This window comes from Crocodylus porosus, unplaced genomic scaffold, assembly GCF_001723895.1.
Source record: "Crocodylus porosus isolate Cpor-Errol unplaced genomic scaffold, CroPor_comp1, whole genome shotgun sequence".
NCBI classification, from domain to species: Eukaryota; Metazoa; Chordata; order Crocodylia; family Crocodylidae; genus Crocodylus; species Crocodylus porosus.
In genome coordinates, this window is record NW_017728931.1 from 19,495,310 (window position 1) to 19,505,764 (window position 10,455).

The 10,455-nt window shown below is 42.5% G+C and overlaps 1 protein-coding gene across 5 annotated transcripts in view; it reads right to left on the reverse strand.

Annotated features, from left to right (window-relative positions):
- Positions 1 to 10,455, reverse strand: part of PRR5 (proline rich 5) — a 147,465-nt gene that overhangs the window by 108,165 nt on the left and 28,845 nt on the right. For 2 of the 5 annotated variants that reach the window (XM_019544312.1, XM_019544313.1), the window contains exon 2: positions 764 to 900. The gene's annotated coding sequence lies outside the window, so the exon portion shown is untranslated. Of the gene's footprint in view, positions 1 to 27; positions 47 to 763; positions 901 to 10,455 lie in introns of those variants that run through there. The other 3 variants (XM_019544310.1, XM_019544308.1, XM_019544309.1) reach the window with 2 other exon arrangements.

The window sequence follows — 10,455 nt, forward strand, 5'->3', positions numbered from 1 at the left end:
GTTTTTGTCTGAGAAGCATCTAATTACCTGGAAAGATAAGAACTACTGCATGTGGTGTGCCTGTTAAAGAAATACTAGGATAAAAAAAAATAGGTCAAGAACTCTTGCTTATTTTTCTGATTCTCTCTCACACTCAGTCACACACACAGTCTACCTATAATGTTTCCTGAAAGTTATTTCAAGAATTCTATAAGATAGCCTACTTTCTGAAAAACCCAAATGCTAATCTTTCAGGCTTAATGTTAGCAACACACATTCATGATCCTTGAACAGTGGCTGAAATCTTTAATTCAGCTCAAGCCTGGCCTTTTGACCTCTGGGGCTGAGGTAATAACTGAGTCTTTGTGCTACCCTTTCCAGTGCTTTGGTTTTAGGGCTTTTCAGCTCATGAACTTAAGTAAAATTGGAACTTCCTTCCCCCAAAAGTAATTTCTTGGGACAAAATTTATCTGCTTGTTTATTAGGTTAGCCCCAGATCCAGCTATAAATTCATAATTGGAAGGTTACTAATACAAATTTTTAAACCAGTATAAAGCTATCATGAGACAGCTTGACATGAACTGACTTCTAAAACCACTGAGAGAGATTGTACTGTCACACACTAGGTCTTCAGTAGCAGAAAATACAAAGGGGAGCTGGTGCCTGTTATTGTGCAATACAGATATTAACCTGAGTCAGCCCTGTACTTCATATACATCAAGCAGGATGTTTGAAAAGCAGAAACAATTTAAGAATAAGTGATGCTACAAGACCAGTGGCTTACCTGCTAATGGGTACAGAAAACAGGACTAAATAGGAGATGCTAGGACACTCCAGAACAGGTTCCTGAAGATCACAGGAAAATTCTGACAGGGGATGCAATCTGATGGACAAAATTAACCACTCGCAAAAGAGGCAGCTCTGCAAAATATGAAATAAAAAAAATTAAGAAGCTGGACTGCACACATGAATTCTATGTTAACAGTGCACAAAAAGGCTCATATCCAATGTGCAGAAGAGTGAAGGAAGTTAGGTTTGTTATTCAATACCTCTTCACTGATATTGACAGGCATTTCTCCTTGTGCTTTTTCCTTTTCCGTTTTGTTTTCCTTTCTGGGGATTGGCTCATTGACACCAGTGCAAATAGCTACACCTACTGGTAAGGAAGAGACCAGTTTCCATGAACACACTCACACATGCACACAGACAAGTAAGAATAAGAATATTCTAAGAATACAGGATGGCAGAAGCAAGCTTTATAATAGACTGGATCACATAGGATTACAGTTCCTAGCTCAGAGAGATCTCTGAGAAGAGTCTATGTGAAAAGGCATCCAGATATATTATAAAAAAGGTGCTTGAAAGTCTATCAGCAGCAATGTCAGACCTAGGATTCTGAGCTCTTCCTCAGGCACACTTTGTAGTGTCCCTTTGAGGTCAGTATTAACACAATTCACAAACCCAGCCTGGATCTTTTGGAGAAGCATGTTGTTTTTTATTATGCGATTCAAGCATGAAATGTTTTCTTTTCCATTTTTGATTCTCCGTTTCTCTCGTCATTAGGTGCATGTACACAAGATGCTAGCGAGACAGCAGCTGAATAATACTGCACAGTAGCACATCATAGCACAAACAGTAATAATATACTACCGTGCAGGATGATTAGGCTAGTGAGTAGGGCTGTGCAAAACAGCACTGTTCCAATTTGATTTCTGTTTTGATGGAACAGTGTTTTCTTTCAAGTTTCATTCAGTTGCGAAAGCATTGTTCCGTTTCATTTCGTCAAAACTCTTTTGCTGTTTTGACACTGTTTTGATGTTTCGCCCATAGGTGATTATGGGGAAACATAAAATCCAGCAGGCAGGCAGATCAGGGGCTTGCCCACACCCCCCAGGAGGGCTGCAAGGGCTGTGCTGGAGTCCTCCCGGGGGTTTGAGTGCCCAATCTGCCTGCCAGATGAGAGAAGCTGGGTGCTGCTCCCTGGGACCAGTGCTGGGAAGATCGGTTCTTCCACCAGTCCCATCCGGCAGGGAGATTGGGGGCTTGCCCGCACCTCTGGGAGGGCTGTGCCAGAGTCCTCTTGGGGGTGTGGGCCCCCGAGCTGCCTGCCAGATGACAGACCGGCTCTGGGCACAGCCTGTACCCAGTGCTGGAAAATTGGTGCTGCTGCTGGCCCCAGGTGGCAGCACCCAGCTCCTGTCACCTGGCAGATTTGGGGCATGCACCCCCAGGAGGACTCTAGCACAGCCCGCACAGACCCCTGGGGGTGCTGGAGGGCCCCTGATCCGCCGCCACCTGGAGCTAGCAGGGCCAGGGCAGATAAGCTTATGCGGGTACCCATCACCCCAATCCCAGGGTGGGGGAGGGTTCCCACATGAGCTGATCTACCCTGGGCCCTGCTCAAGTTGGCTCCAGGATGGGGCTGGGGCAGATCAGCTTGTGCAGGGGACAGTTCCCCAGTCCAGGGGCGGGGAAGGATCCCCATAAGAGCTTATCTGCCCCAGGCCTCACACCCTCCTCCAGCAGGCTCTGGTACTTGATTATACAAGTACTAAATAAGTGTACAGTAACCACTGTCCCATAGTGTCTCATGCAGACACACCCACTGGTGACTATTGCACACCTTTTTCTTTTTAGTTTCTGAGCCAGCCTCTCCATTGTCTTGATTCACTGTAGTCATTCACACATGGGTAAACCAGACATAAAATTCTACTAACTCATAAGAATTGAGATTCAGATCCACATGTGGACTCACTCAACACTGTATAAAATACAGTCTTCCTTTTTTAGTGCCATTTTATATCTGCTTTGTGTTTTTGCAGGTAACATCATTTTATTTTGGGTGGGTCCTTTCACGTCATTGTTGTATGCTGATTTCCGGACAAAATGCAATCTCTGTGGTATTTTTGTACTACAGAGGAAAGCCCTCTGGTAGGAGTCAAATCAGACAATTTAGGAATCAGGCAAATTATGAACACTTCATCAGTTCAAAAACACAGATAGGAAACTAACAAAGCTGATCTACTGTGGATGAAGCTGTAGTCAGTGAAACTGTTTTCTACCAGTATAACACAAAGCATTCCTAAGTGAAGGATGTTATATCACAAAGAGTGCCATTAAATGCATTTAGCTGCGTCTAGAATCATAGAAAGTTAGGGTTGGAAGGGACCTCAGGAGGTCATCTAGTCCAACCCCCTGCTCAGAGCAGGGCCATCCCCATCTAGATTATACCAGCCAAAGCTTTGTCTAGCCAGGTTTTGAAAACCTCCAAGGATGGAGCTTCCACCACTTCTCTGGGTAACCTGTTCCAATGTTTCACTACCCTCCTAGTAAGAAAATTCTTATCAAAAATATCTAACCTAAACTTTCCTTGCTGCAACTTGATACCATTGCTCCTTGTTCTGTCATCTGCCACCACTGATAACAGTCTAGCTCGGAGCTGGGTAAAATGTGGCCCTCCAGGCCATTCTATCCAGCATGCAGGGCTCCTAAAAAATTTAGAAAATAAATATTTATCTGCCCCTGGCTTGGCAAAACTCAGTAGGTGGCCTTCCACTTCAAATAACTGCCTGCCCTCCATCCTTTTTCAAACCCAACTTCAGGTAGTTGAAGGCTGCTATTAATTCCTTCCTCAGGCTTCTCTTTCTTGACTAAATAAGCCCAGTACCCTCACTCTTTCTTCATAAGTCATGTGCCCCAGCCCCCTCACCATTTTTGTTGCCCTCTGCTGGACTCTCTCCAATTTGCCCACATCCTTCCTGTAGTGAGGGGCCCAAAACTGGACACAGTACTCCAGATGGGGCTGCACCAGTGCTGAATAGAGGGGAATAATCATTTCCCTTGACCTACTGGCAACACTTCTACCACTGAAGCCTGAAAACTTTCAAAGATGAAGATTCCACCACTTTTCTAGGTAGCCTATTCCAATGCTTGATCACCCTCATAGTCAGAAAGTTCCTCTTTATCTCCAGCCTAAATTTACCCTCTGTAGTTTGAGGCTATTGACTCCTGTCCCTTACACCCACAGAGAAAAAAAACCCCAGCTTTATCTCCTCTATAATCACCCTTCAGGTATTTGAAGTCTTATCAAACCCCCTCTCCCTCTTCTCTTCTTCACATTAAATAATTCTAGTTCTTTCAGCCTTTCCTTGCAAATCTTGCCTCCCAGGACCATAATAATTGTTGTTGTTCTGTGCAGGACTCTTTCCAAGCTGTCTACATTCTTTTTGAATTGTGGGGCCCAAAACTGGACACACTAGTCTAGGGAAGGCCTCATCAGTGGTCATTAAAGCAGAAGGAGCACTTCCCTTGATTTGCAAGGGACAATTCTGCTAATACAACCGAGTATACTATTGGCTTTTTTGGCAACAAGAGCACACTGTTGGATCATATTCAGCTTTTGGTCTACTGTAACCTCCAGATCTTTCTTTGTGTTACTGCAGCCTAGCCAGTCATTCCCTGGTTTACATTTGTGCAATAAATTATTCGGTTCCAAGTGTAGGACTTTGCATTAGTCCTTGCTGAAGCTCTTGTGATTGATGGAGCATTTAATCTATTTAATCATTCTGGATCCTAGCCCTGTTCTCCTGAATATCTGTAACTCCTCCCAATTGGGTATTGTCCACAAATTTATTAAGTGTGCACTCAATGCTGACATCCAAAGCATTAACAAAGTTATTAAACAATACCAGACCCAAGACAGATCCATGGCAAACCCCCACTACATGAAAAACCCAGTGCTATTTCTGCAGTCTCTTAGAAGAGAAGTGCACTTTCATCAATTTCTAATTTAAACTGAACAAATGTCAATTGTCAACAACTTCACAATTCCTGCAATACACACAAGTCACAATCTTGTAAGGTAAATACATACTGCTGCAACTCCCTTCATCTTATGTCTTGTATATTTTCAAGCATTTGTGTTTGCAAGGAGGAAATGGGACAAGTGAATGAACATGCTGTGGTACAAGTGTCTCAGGGGTATGAACTTGAATAAAGCACACTACTTCCCAGATGCAGTGCAAAGAGCATATTGTTGCAGATTGTGCCAAATGAAAACTCATAGAATCTTTAATCAGTTTATGACGGATTTTCTTTATATGGTGTATTTCTACATAGAAACTATTTTAGAAATATTTTTTCTAATGCCTCCACCTCAAATCTAAACTTCCTCAGTATCAGGAATCCAATGGCACAAACCACAGAGGAAGAAAAAAAAAAGAGAGAAGCAATGTGTTTTGCAAACTGTTAAAAACTGTAAAATACCTTTATTAGGCAGAACATGCTATGGTATTAAGACTGAGTACCTCATGAACAGTGAAGGAAAGAAAGTAGTATTATGCATTAGAGGATGGGTTTCAAACTCCTGAATGGCAGCCACTTCCTTCCCAGGTGGCTTAAGAAATATTGGACCCTAAAACTGCCACCAAGCCAAGGTAATTATAAAAGGAAATGCAGTGCTTGGGACAAAGAAGGGAATGAATGAAGGAACTTAGTTAACTGTATTCTTTTAAAATTATGCTCACACTCAGAATGTTAGATGTCCTAGTAGAGACTGGTGGACTGAATGCAGGTGAAACACTAAACATTATAGAATCTGATCTGCAAGTCTGCATTTTGTCACATAATATATGATACAATGTGTTATACAATATGCATATACATAATGCATACATATAGTACCTATGTTAACTACATCTATGTAATATATGAAACAACCTAATATATTTGGGTTTGAATATTAACATAGATATTTAATTACTATTTATTCACAAATAGCTGAGCCTTGAATTTACTTTTTCAGCATGAACCTTAGCCTTTGGTGACTTAGTCTCCATCCAGGCCTGGAATAAGGGGAGAAATGTTGCATGTCACATGTTTCAGTTGAACTGACAGAACTGCCCACACTACACCTGCTGCTTAGCTCTAGTCAGAGCAATCAGTCACGCAGGTTCCAGTTCTGCCATCTGGTGTTACTGTTATGTGCCTTCCAATTCAACAAGGAGTGACCAGTACATAGACTCTTCCATTTCAGCAACTGTGGTATATATGTGTGTAAACAAGACTTCATACACCCAAATGCAGATGGGATTTACAATTAAACTGCAATAAATCTTGCAGTCTGCAGTGGTCAGTCTGCTGTATGAAAGCTTGCAAGAGTAATACTGCATACATGCTTCTACTGGTCCTCATAATTTGGGGCTGCACTGACTTAAAGCAACACTGAAGTAGCTGCTCCTATGAATTACAAATCTGCAGGATGCAACTGCAACCTTCTTTGATTCCCAATCCACCCAAACTTTGAAAACCAACTGCCCAGGAAGGGCAGCAGTATTTCTATTCAGGCAGCATGGGGGGAGTCAACAACAGCTACAGTGGATAGGGCATTGTGTGCACAAACCTCATGTACGTTTCCCAAAACAACTGCTATACTCCCAACTCAGGCAAGGACAAAGGACACATGGGGGCCAGAGGAAACACTTCAAGGACACCTGCAGGGAGAACATAAAGTGTGACACTGACATCACAAACTGGGAAAAACTAACCCGGAACAGGGCTACATGGTGATGGCTTGTGAAAGAAGGTACATCTCACTTTGAGGAAAACCACCTTGCCCTGGAGGCAGAAAAATGACAGAAATGGAAGGAAAGGAAACAAAACTGAGCAATCTGTAGTCTGACGCTCCTTTTTACCACCTGTGGAGCCTATGGCTCTAAAATCGGTCCTCTTAACGATCAGTGGACCCAACTACTACTCATTACTTGACTTCAGAGTAATCATCCTTGACCACAAGGAATTCTGATGACAGCTTTCATTCTGGTATAAGCAGTAAAAGAACACCACTCCCAGCCTCTGTGACTCAGGCATATCTATCATTACTTGCTCAGTGCTGCAACAAGAAGCAAATACACTGTAAAGACAAATTCTAGTGTTTAATATCAAATTCAGTCTTGTATTACAACTACTTAACAAAAGAAAGTAAATAATTAAAAGCAATGCTGAAAAGTATAAACAAAGGAATAATTAACAACCAAAGAACTGCTGTCTCAACAATCAGGTGGTGAAGAATAGGACACAGTATTCAGATACCAGCAACAGGAAACTTGTGGAAACTTGATGTTAGAGAGTTGGGGAGAATTCGTTCCTTTAAAATTTAGCATTTTAGAGTGCTGAGACATATCTTTGGTAATTTTAATCGACTACTGTAACCTTTTAACCCTTACCCAATTAAGTTATACTATTTCACAATCAAAGTGTTTATTAGTTCATAAACAGTAGTTTATAATTCACAAATGCAGCCCTATGACTTCCAGTTCTTTCAACAAAAAATTAATTTTCTCAGTTTCCACCCCTCATCAATAGATTAGGAATTTCTATGTATTGTTAAAAATGATAACCTCTGATGACACAGAAGATAAAAACACAATCCCAAAATAGTAATATGGAAATGCCATGAGTCTGTCTTGAAAAAATATAACTGTGCTTCCTGAAGGATGATGGCAATATAGTCACTGGCATCAACAGAACAGTATTACACTAGTGTTGAGCACTTCTGGAAATCCCACCTGTCACGTGACTATTCTGGTTATACATCTGCTGTTTTAGGACCTAGTTTTACAGTTATCTCATTCATGGAATTTGCAATGCAGATACCACAATGACTTTAATAAAAAATGAAATCTTCAAACCACTCACAGAGCTATGAAGGTATTGGTAAGAGTATTATAACTAAGATTTAGAGGTTTCTTTAGAACATTCCGCACGCTATTTAATGGAAGAGGCACAGAGGCCTCTGGCTAAGGCACTAAAACTCATGATTTTTGTCATGGCATTTTAACAGCTTTTCTGGAAAAGGAGGCAGCTTGCACCTCAGAGTAAACAAAAGTCTGTATTCTGAAAGAATTTTCCTGGAGCACCTGCTGGGTCTTCTCCGCTGGCTCAAGTTGCACTGAACAGTATCACTAACAGAGACTGTCAACTGAGTTACCCCTTGCATTTGAGTGTGTTCACAATTCAGACATTTTCCCACAGCAATCCAACAACATACATTTTTTGAAAGGCAGATGAGTTGTTTTTTGTATGCAATATCTATCTTGCTGAGTTACACGGATTTGTGTTCCTAATTTATTTTGTCTCTGCTTCCCAATGAATAATTGAGAGGAACAAAAATGGAACTGTTTTTCTTACCTATAAATTGGCCTTCTCTATCCCTTGTTCTAAAGCAACCCTCTAAAAGATTTCTGAACCCTGGTACCCAGTTTCTCTCAATACAGATGTCAGGACTTGCTTCACAGACACCTTATCATATGTGAAAAACCCATTTCCAGTGACAGTGGTTTTCTATTATACCATTAACACCAACTCTGTGGAGAGAGACTAAAGATCTGATGGATTGGAGATAATCTGATATGCATTTTAAAGAACCCAATTGTCCATTCTCATCCAATACTTCTGGCACTGGTCAGAATAATCAAGCAACAAGAGAAAAGATGGCACAGAGTAAAGGATAGCATTGTTCAGGGAAGAGTAACCAAAAATAGTTTCAAACTCAGGCAGGACATCAATTTTGCTGTGTAAATGAAAAAATTGATGACAAGGTCACAACCCTACACATCTCTTTGAAGTAGCTCTATTTTTCCTTCTGCAAACCGTGGATATAACTGTATGTGCTCTGGCCCTACCAACATCAATGGAAGTCTTTCCATTGACAAAAGTGAGTTTCTGGAACAGGTCTAATTGAAGGAGGGCTTTTGCCTACTGACCTTAATAGCAAAAATTCCTCACATTTCACTGTCCTGGCTGAGGATGCCATATGTGTCTTCTATAAAGTAATAAGATATCATCTGATTAAAGAGAGAGGAAGGATTTGGTTCCGCCAAGACCATAGTTTTATAACCCTTATTATTTTTAAGCACCTAAGAACATACTAATCACCTGACAAAAATGCAAATCATAGACCAACTTGAAAGGAGTGACCACACTACTGTTGTGGTATACCCTGGACTGCTGTCATGAAGTTTGTCCCACCCATTTATTTACACTCTGTCACATCAAATCCCAAAAGGTGAGGCTGTCTTGAAGCAGCACTGAGCAAGTACCAATAGGCATGCCTGAAACACAGAGCCTGGGAGTGGTGTCAGATGTCCTCAGCATCCATCTTTGCCTCATTTTTGCAAGGTGGAACATATACTGTGGGAATGAGTGGGTGTCGCACACTTCGTAGCAGCAATCCAGGGCATGGTGTGTTTAGAGGCCATTCAAAACCTTGACTGATGAAAGGAGATGTAAAAAAGACAGTCAGTTAGTGGTGCTTCATAGTAGTGTGAGAGAAGAGCCTGATGCACAAGCAGCAAACCTTTGGACAGTGGTTACAGGTCCACTTGCCAATTGGAGGTTGAAGCACACTCGGATTCCTGGCTCACCTGAGGGCTTCAGCCTGGGCTCTCTTATAGTTCTCCAAAGTGACTGCACCAGCCTGGACCCAGCCTCTCCAGAATGAACAGTTGTGGGCAGGGTTCTCTCAGCTGTCATTGAGAATGCTGAATTACTTTAGACACTGCTTGACCTGTATCAGAGTATCCACTGCACTGGACCTTTGGCCTTTCTCTGCATCACAGGCAGCTGTTGAGTTGGCCATAGAGAACAGCCTTCGGCGGATGATCTTGAGACATGAACTCCATGTTTCCCAGCTGGCAAAGCCTGCAAGCAGCCAGCATAGTCTGCATAGACTGCAGGCTGGTCCTCTAAAGATCTCATTATTGGTAATCCATTGGTCCCAAGTGACGCCAAAGATTTTCTGGAGACAGCAAAGGTGAAAGCTGTTCAATCTCTGCTCCTGCTTGGAGTATGTGACCCAGCTTTCACAGCCATAAAGGAGAACACTGAGGGCACAAGCCTGCTAGATGGGCACCTTGGCTGCATACAAGACAAGCATGGCTGTGTGGTATATAGCAGCTGCACACATCTGTGGTGTCACATACTGTATTTTCAGTTGTTCTCTCTGCTGCAAAGGAGTGCACAGGAAAAAAGTGTAGCTGCGTATGTGGCAACAGCATGTGTCGCCCAAAGCCAGAGCCTGGCTGGCTAGAACCAGGCTCCACTGCTGGCCAGGCTCCAAGCGGCAGGATTGCTGCTGCTGCAGCCTCAGGAGGCCCCCAGGTAAGGCTACTGGGGCCTGCCCAGTTGAAGATTCAAGCTTTGTGAACATTGTGGGAGACATGGTTGTAAACAGAAGTTCTTGTTCACAGTTCTAGTTAGGGTAATACTAAAGAAAATACATATGTTTACAAACACAAGCCAAATAGGGTGTTAAACCTAAGGTTTAAGGGAGCCCACCCCTGCCCCAGCCCTGGCACAATCTGTGGGCAAGGTAAGAACCCCCAAGGGCACATTTGCCTGCCTGTACACTAATGCCAGGAGCCTGGGCAACAAGCAGGACGAGCTCGTCCTCCTGCTCAGTGCAAAGAAATATGATGT